The following is an 8,618-nucleotide window of genomic DNA, read 5'->3' as shown; positions in this document are numbered from 1 at the left end:
ATAGATCACAGATGCATGGAAGATTCTTAGTGAAAGGAAGGCTGCAGGTAACTAACAGTCATCTTGCTCATAAAATGGCATACAGCATGGAAGAGGCAGAGCAGAGCAGAGGATTCACCTTGTGACGGTGCCGTATGCCTTTATACGGAAGAAGTCTTTTTCTGTGATCGCTGAGAGAAAAAACCACCAATGACAGACTGATTGACGCGTTTGATTCATTGGAATTTCATTTACAATTTCTGTGAGAATATGGTATTTATAAATATGTCGCAATAGAACCAGGATACGGATCCAACATTAAAAGCTACAATCCAACTTCGATGGGATTGGAATAATTAAATTATACTGATTACAATATTTCTAGTATGCCTCTTCAATTATATATCTTGTATACTCGCAAAAAATTTTATCAGTTCGTCTTAATTAAACCGCTAGTTCAGATTCGTATGCAATCTCTCAAGGCTTGAGGCTGGCAGTTATGATCTTAATTTGAGCAGTTAATTGACATTTATGAGCTTTTAAATTTATTGGTTCGATAACTACCTGAAATCATCATCCATTTTTTGTTCATTCCCGTTTCTCCTTCAATTTCATATATTTAGATTATTCGATTAATTCTTGAGATCTGTCTGTGTTTTATTTTACAAAGGGCAAGGAAAAATGATCTTGATGTTTGGAGGAGAATCAATATATGTTTCACAAAAACTGTTACACTCAAATAAAACATTGAGCATTGCTGTTCGCTGTTCCTTATTTATTGATACAGGCTGATGTAGTTCAATCAGATACAATCAGTTAAGCGCAAGTCAATGAAGAATTTAAACAAAAACCCCTTATTAGCGGTGCCCTTAAATTCAACAAATGAGCAGCGTAATAAGTACTTGAAACAACGGCGCATTGATTCAACAAATTTTATGCAGCAAATTAAAATTACGTCGTCACATATGGTACAGTTGACACAATTAAGCTGGTGCAATTTAAGACATGGTATCTCCCAAGTAGCTTCTAAATTGCTCATACTCCTTTTAACAAGTTGCTAGATGCAATCTCGTGATAGCAGAAGTTAAAGGCTACTTAACCCCGTTCGTATCATCCGACCTATCGAATAATTCGGCGGTGGGCTCGTCCTGGTTTGATAGCTTTAATTTATGGCATGCTCTCTTATATCTTCTGTGAGAACCGTGAACATGCGTGGACATCGATCGATCGCGCTTCAAGGTTTTCACTTTCATTGCAAACTCCTCCCACCAATCTGCATCCAAATAAATTGATGGGTGTCGTCATCGGGTCATCATCGTCATCATCACCATCATCATCAGAATCGAAATCATCATTGACAACGTCACAAATCATCGACATCATCATAATCAATTCAGTTCTTCGTTTGATCAACATCAGGTTTAACAGAGTTGATTGTTGACAATAAGAAAAATTTTGTTTTTCGCCTTGATGCATTCTCCATCACATTAGTTATTGTGAATTAATTTTAATGTAATTTGTCATAGAAAGAAGTTTCTTACAAACTCAAATAAATTAGTTCATTTGCCATAGAATTGCAAAACAAGTAGACGAAAGACATGAATACAATACAAGACAAGTAGACAAGTAGACAAGTAGACATGAATATAGTAGTGGTCATGATGATTCTCTCAATATGACTTATAAAGATAAGCACCTCAATCCGCAAGAATTTTCAATTTATTGGTCGCTCTCCAATCGCTGAAGATATTTCGGTATCAGTCGCTATAAGAACTGTAATGTTTAATGATCAGATTAGTTTATTTTTTCGAAATTGATTGAAAATCAAAAACTGTTCTAGAATGAATTAATCATTCATGAACTTATTGCGATGAGATTAAAACCTATAAAATGGTCTAGATTTGGATGATCATGCAGATAGACATGCATCTATCAATCGTACAGCTGAAAATTGAGAATGTGTTTTGTTCGAGGATGAAACATAACAGATTCCCCTCCACCTGTAGAAATAATCAGGGGGTGAGAATTCGTTGAGAACAGCCAGTCATCGCAAAACTTGTAGGGCTATCGCCCTATACTTTCCTTATACGCATTTTATTCCTTCTTTGCAGTTTTTCCAAAAAAAAATTCAATGTGAGCGTATTTGAAAGTTCATGATCCCCTTCTTTATTTGAAGTAACGATGAAGGGGTGAGAACTCATAGACAACCGCCAAATTTGTAGCAATGTGTGGCCCAATAGTTGTAGCAAAGTTTAGCATACTATATGAGATGATATGCTTGCCACGCCTAGGCCAAAAATCAGATCAACCGCTGCCGCTTCATTGACATGCCACGCCCAGCCCAGGACCTCCACTCCAAAAACGACACAATAATAATCTAATGTAAAGCATTTGTTGATGGTGTTAGTGCAGCTGCTATCATCTTGGAAAAGGCTGGCGACCGTGACATTTTCGCGTACAGCAGAGCAGAGGACGAGTTGCCGCTGCTTTTTGGGTGGATTCGGATTCAGGCTGCCGGTCCTAAAGATCTCTTGTCCGATCCAGGACGCTCCTTGCAACTTTTCACACACGCACGCACACATTCCCGCACTACTTTAAATTCACTAAACCATATGAGCCTACCGGAACAATGAACAATGCCGAGTTGAGTGGGTTTTACCGAAACCTATCACTCAGTGTGATTATAATCGTGTGCAGCTTGGAGACAGCAGACAGCAGTTGATGTGTTGCATGATAAATAGTCTACCATGTTGAATTTGATCGGTGTGAATCATACTGTTGTGACATCTTTCATTCGGCGAATATTTTCGGCTGCAATTTAGAATGTCGGCTGACATTTAGAGTCGTGATACTGGGATGGAATGAAAATGAATGAAGTGGGCTTACATGCTATTTTTTATTGATTCATAAGTAGCTGGTATAACTAAGTTTGCCTTTCATTGCAGGAATAGAATTGCAGCTATTACATGAATCTGGAACGTATGCGAGTGTAGGGAGGGGAGGGGTGAACATGAATAAAGAATGAATTCAATCATTATTTCTCGGTTATGGTTAAAGCAGATGAAGAGCTTTTTTCTCGCCAATATCCACTGAATGAGCATGATTATTCACGTTGCTGGAGATGAGAAATAAAATGACTGATTTTAATATTCTATTGGAATGAATTTCGTGAATTGGAAAAGCATAAGCCTTCTCTAGTTTTTCCAATATACAAGTTTTATTAATTCGAGTGGGGTTTCAACCCTTTCCAACAATCAGCTCAAATTCTCATATGAGAATCAATATTATTACAGTGATCACAAAGTATGAATTGGGTAGGCTTAACAGTCGTTCTGCCAGGAAGCTGGTCTTTCTCTCCCGATCACAACTTATGAACGAGTCTAAAGATAAATACAATACATAAAGCGTTGCAAAAAGGGGTTTATAATATTTTTCCGCCTCCATTTATAATGGGTTTCCCGTCGTGAGAGAATGATTGAATCAAATCCATCAATTTTGAACGAGGACAACACTACCAAGACTTCAACTCCCAAATTCCATTACTGTACTCTGATGTAACTTCCAAATTGGAATAGCCAATTCCATTGTTCATTGGCCTACATTGAATGTATCCTATAGGTACGTGTTGCACTAATTCGGAATTTACACCAAATAGAGCATAGAATGTTCTTCCAAAGCAATGTATATTAGCATAAAAATTTACAAATTAACATTGAAATCTGCAGTAAGTGAAAATGATTCAAATTATTCTTCAACCCTTAAACAGAGCATATTTGTCCAGAAATGCTAAACAGCCTGAAATAACTACCTCAGTAAGATAATATTGGTACTTCTCATGTAGCTTATACACACAGTTTCAGTACTTTCATTTTCAATGTACAACCTAATGAAATATATGTAATTTAGTCACTACTTCAACATTTATGAGTGTGATTTGTAGACAATTTTTGCAAGTTGAACTCAATTTAGTTTATAGTAGACTATTAAAACCAAGGACTCGCTAATTATTATGCAACATTGTGATTTATTGTGTACCGATTCCACCAGCACCTGAACGATGAGCTAATTTCTTGAATGCAAATATTATAATCACGTAGATAGTGAGTGGAAATGGATGCTGACTGCACGACTTGTGTTTGGGGGCCTTCTTCTTCCTTTCTCAACTTTATTTCCTTTTAAAATCTCACGTGTGGCCTGTACGTGTGTGAGTGGTGGAGTCCAGTTAATCTTAATGCACTCTCCACCTAATAAATCTCGGCTCTAAAAGGATTCCACTGCCTCCTCTATCTCTATCTGAGGTGTAATCGTGGTTTTCCACCAGCCACGTCCGTCCAACGGCCTTGCTATCTTGTAAGAAATGCATCTGCTATTTTTATTGCATCATACCAGTATTCCTTTCATTATAAACCTGTTAAATTGATGCTTCACTATAGTGAGGTTCACTTTTAACTGTCATTATTGGTTGAATGAAAAGCATTCATGTTGTTCATTAGGAAAGCTGACAGCTTGAAAGCTTTCTAACAGAAGTAAGACACATATCAAACTGTCAGCATTCGTTATTAGTTACATCAATACCTCCCATTCGACCAATCCTGACAGTTCAAAGTGAATCTCACCCTAGCATATTATTGAACACTGCTGTATTGATGTGCGCCAAGTGTACACTTTACGTGAAAGTCAGTCAGTCCTCTACCTCTGGTCATCTTCGCTGCGGTTTTGGACCAAATTGGCGTTCTAAATTTTAAAACGAATTGCGAAATTAGTTGGTTGATGAAACTGTTCAATCTCTCGGTCTAAGTGCATTTACCTCTCAGTAAGTGCTTTCAAATCTTGGTTTTGTGGAAGATTTTCTTGCAATTTATCGTTCAATGAGTGGAGGTGTCACAGTACCAGTGCTGACGAATTACTGTATTTACTTATTTTTGCTGGATTCTTCAATATCTTTTTCACTTGAATATTTAAAATATATTTTCCTCTAGGGCCCGTATGCTCTAAAGCAGTTGAACCCAAGTTTATTCTAATCAATAGTTGAATCAATCTATTCTCCCATTTTATGTAATGTATCACATTCGAGTTTGAACCACCTGTGTATTCATATTCAAAACCGATAAGCTACCATTGACCACAAAAGCCTGAATGAAAAACTATAATTCTCTCTCATAAATGTTGAGTAATTAGAATTTCAGTCATGTTCCAGAAGATCTGCTTCAATATTAAACCTTCTAGATATCTCAGAAAGCAAATTACTTACACCATTATTCAAAATATGATTTCCTCCCTTAGGTAGTTCAAAAATTTTGGGAAACCCCTTTTGATTCTTCTGAATTTTGGCTTTATTCCCTTTCCATACAATAACTGAGAGTCATATTGTTCATCAGAACTTGGTGATGCGATAATCTTTCACGATTCTATCGTTCATATGATAGGATAATTCTATAATATGAACACATAAATAGTAGACGGAATATTTGAAGGATCATAATATTAAAACAAAATGTAGATGATCATAAAAATCTTTTTTTGTTGTCACTTCAAAGCAATCCTTCAAAAAATATTCTCTCCAAGTGAGTCCAAAGCTATGATATAAAGAAATGGAACTACCGATTCTGAGCTATCTGTTGTCATATCATCTAACATTGTTGTTGGTCAATAGAGCAAATATCGTCATAATCTTCTCTTGGTCAGTTACTCAGATCCCACTACCGAACTACAGAGGTGTTTCAACACAACGAGATCAGGCACCAGTCATTGGTTGGTTGGTTAACGTATGAGTATGATATGGTATGGTAGAAGAATTCGTAGGATTAGACTGGAGTATACCCTCTCCCCCAAATTCCATTTAGCCACTATATACATATTGCTTGTACTCCAATACACAAGGAGTGGACAAATCAGATAACATCGTCCTCTGTCCGAAAGATTCTTTCATTTTTTCAAAGGTCACTAGAAAGTTCAGTATCTCTCACTCTCTCACTGTCCAATCGCCACATCTCTAGGTGATCCGGTGATCGTCTTTACATTATCTCTCTCTCCCTCACTCTCTCTCTCTCTCTTTCTCTCTCTCTCCCTCACTCTCTCTGTCTCTTTCTCTCTCTCTCACTTGCTCTCTCCTTATCTCTTGCTCTATCAAACCTTCTATCTCCCTCATTGAAAAATTGTGTTTAAAAATATAAAACGAAAGAGAAAAAAATTAGAAGAGTGGAGAAGGGTGCAAATTACTACGCAGAGGATGATTAAATGAAATCAAATTTTTATTATTGTCATAAACAAACATTGATTGCATCGACAAACGTAATTTGAACATAATTATTCATATATTGAATAACTCATACATGAACAAATTCATTCATTCATTCAACATTCTTACATAAAAATATACATTAGAGTTTTAACACCTCTCTAATCATTATAATCTATAGAGAGCTTGATTAGTTGATTTGCAAATTCGTTGAATTTTCTGTAACTTTGTTGTAAGAATGAGTTATTATTAGTCTTGTGAGAGTATTCAAGAGCCTCACATACTATCGCTTGCTATATATTCTTGCCTTCAAATCATTAAACAAGATCATTCTATATTTTACTGAGTTGGAAAATAAAGACAATCAAATTATTATGTTACAATATAAATAAATCTGATAATGATTTTATAAATCAATATTACAAAGAAATGACACTAACATTCATTTTGTACTCACTAGATATTAAACCCTTGATTTCAAAAAATAAATCTGTATCTCTTTGCTATTGTGGCAAATACCTCTCAAAAAAGTGGCAAATACACAACAATCATCAACATATAATCCAGACAAAAACAAAATCTTCAATGCTCTAAAGTTTTAGGGCCGGTTTCCGAGCTCGGGATTTGGCTAAGTCCTAGACTTTAAACAGCTGGAGTCAGAAAATTGGCTTTCCGAAACGAGGCGTAGTCGCAGTCATTGTCATAGTCACGTTTGAATTAAATTTCCAAAAACAAGAAAATTAAACACTTGATAAAATAAAGAGAGAATAGTGTAAAGTTTCAGCTATTTTGAGTTATTTGGAAATGTTTCATTTCGTCAAGTAAAAACGTTTCAAATTATAGAAATGAGAAAATAAAAGCTGCGACTACTGTTATAAAAGCTGCGACTACGCCCCGTTTTGGATAGATAATTTTCTGACTCCAGCTGTTTAAAGTCTAGGACTTAGCCAAATCCCGAGCTCGGAAACCGGCCCTTAAAATTAAGGCATTGAGTCGGACTAAAAACATTTTATTATTTTCTTATATTAAGTTGTGTATAAATGAACCCTCAAAGAGAAAAAATCAACATTACCATCAAGAAGAAACATGATTTCAAATAACATTCATAACAAGATTTTTGACATTGCGCGAATGCATAGAACACCCCTAATTTTTTTCAAATCATTTAGGTTTAATTTTTATTTCCCTTCTCTTTTTCGAAAAAATCTCGATGTCTCTTTTCTTTCCTAATTGATTTTTTTTATTTTCCTCAAGAATGCCCGTTTGTCTCTCCCCCATTATCCAGTATTTTCTTTTTCCACTGCAAGATTCTCCTAATTATTTTTCACAGTATACTAGACTTATATCTCACTAGTAATCTTCCTGACCAATTTCTAACAAAGCCAAAAATGTGCATTATGGCGATTAGCTTCCATTGCATAACAGTTATTATAAAATTCAATCAGCATGAACTTTTATTCTGATGGAGATGTCGTTTACAAGCAGATTAAAAAGGTGCAGAGGGTATTATCTGCTTCTTATCCGAAGCTTGACCGCTTGGCATTTTCGGCGAAGATTGTTATAAAACGAGACCATCCAGCTCATTCATTGTGGTGAGGTGTAGTCACACCGAACATGACAATATCAATATGAATATGAATTTGAATTTGAATCCAGGCTCCTTGTTCCCATTCGCCAACTTGTTTCCCAGTGGTGGTCCTTTCAAAAAGCATCCATTACGAGATTCACTTCAAACATTCAGCATTTGTTGGATGGGAAACATGTATTTTGTTTGTGAGGAATACTGACAGCTTGTGAGCTTCTGACAGAAGTGAGACTCACTTTGAACTGTCAGAATTTTTCACAAAACAACAGCAATGCTTCTCATTCAACCAATGCTGACAGATTGAAGTGAGCCTCACCAAATCTCATTGTAATCGGACCGGTTGGCAGTAGTCTCATTCCATTCCAAGTGGATGATAGTCTTAATCGGCGTGTTTTGGACATTGAGAAGAGGAGGAAGACCAGAGTGGCCAGGGAAGACTGCATTCGGATCCGGTGGGCAGTCACTTGAAAGATAATGACAAATCAGATCGTCTGGACAAACCAAATATTCTAAAACACAAACTTAAGTTCAAGCAAATTAATTATATTGCAACACACAACATAAATTCTCTCTTGCAAGTTGGAAAACTAAAGGCATTCACTGACATTTTCAAAAAACAAAAAATACTGATTTGTGCCCTACAAGAAATGCGAAACACAGATCAATACCCAAGGAAACACAAGGATTCAGAATTACAAGGGGATTCCTGGAAGAAAGGTAATGCGGGATATGCCACAGTTTGGAACAGGGTTCATAATTGATCTAAAGATTTCAGATGCTATCGTAGATTTCAGGGCAGTAAACTCTAGATTGGCG

Source organism: Nilaparvata lugens, chromosome 11, assembly GCF_014356525.2.
Source record: "Nilaparvata lugens isolate BPH chromosome 11, ASM1435652v1, whole genome shotgun sequence".
Taxonomy (NCBI): Eukaryota; Metazoa; Arthropoda; class Insecta; order Hemiptera; family Delphacidae; genus Nilaparvata; species Nilaparvata lugens.
This window is presented reverse-complemented; position numbering follows the sequence as displayed.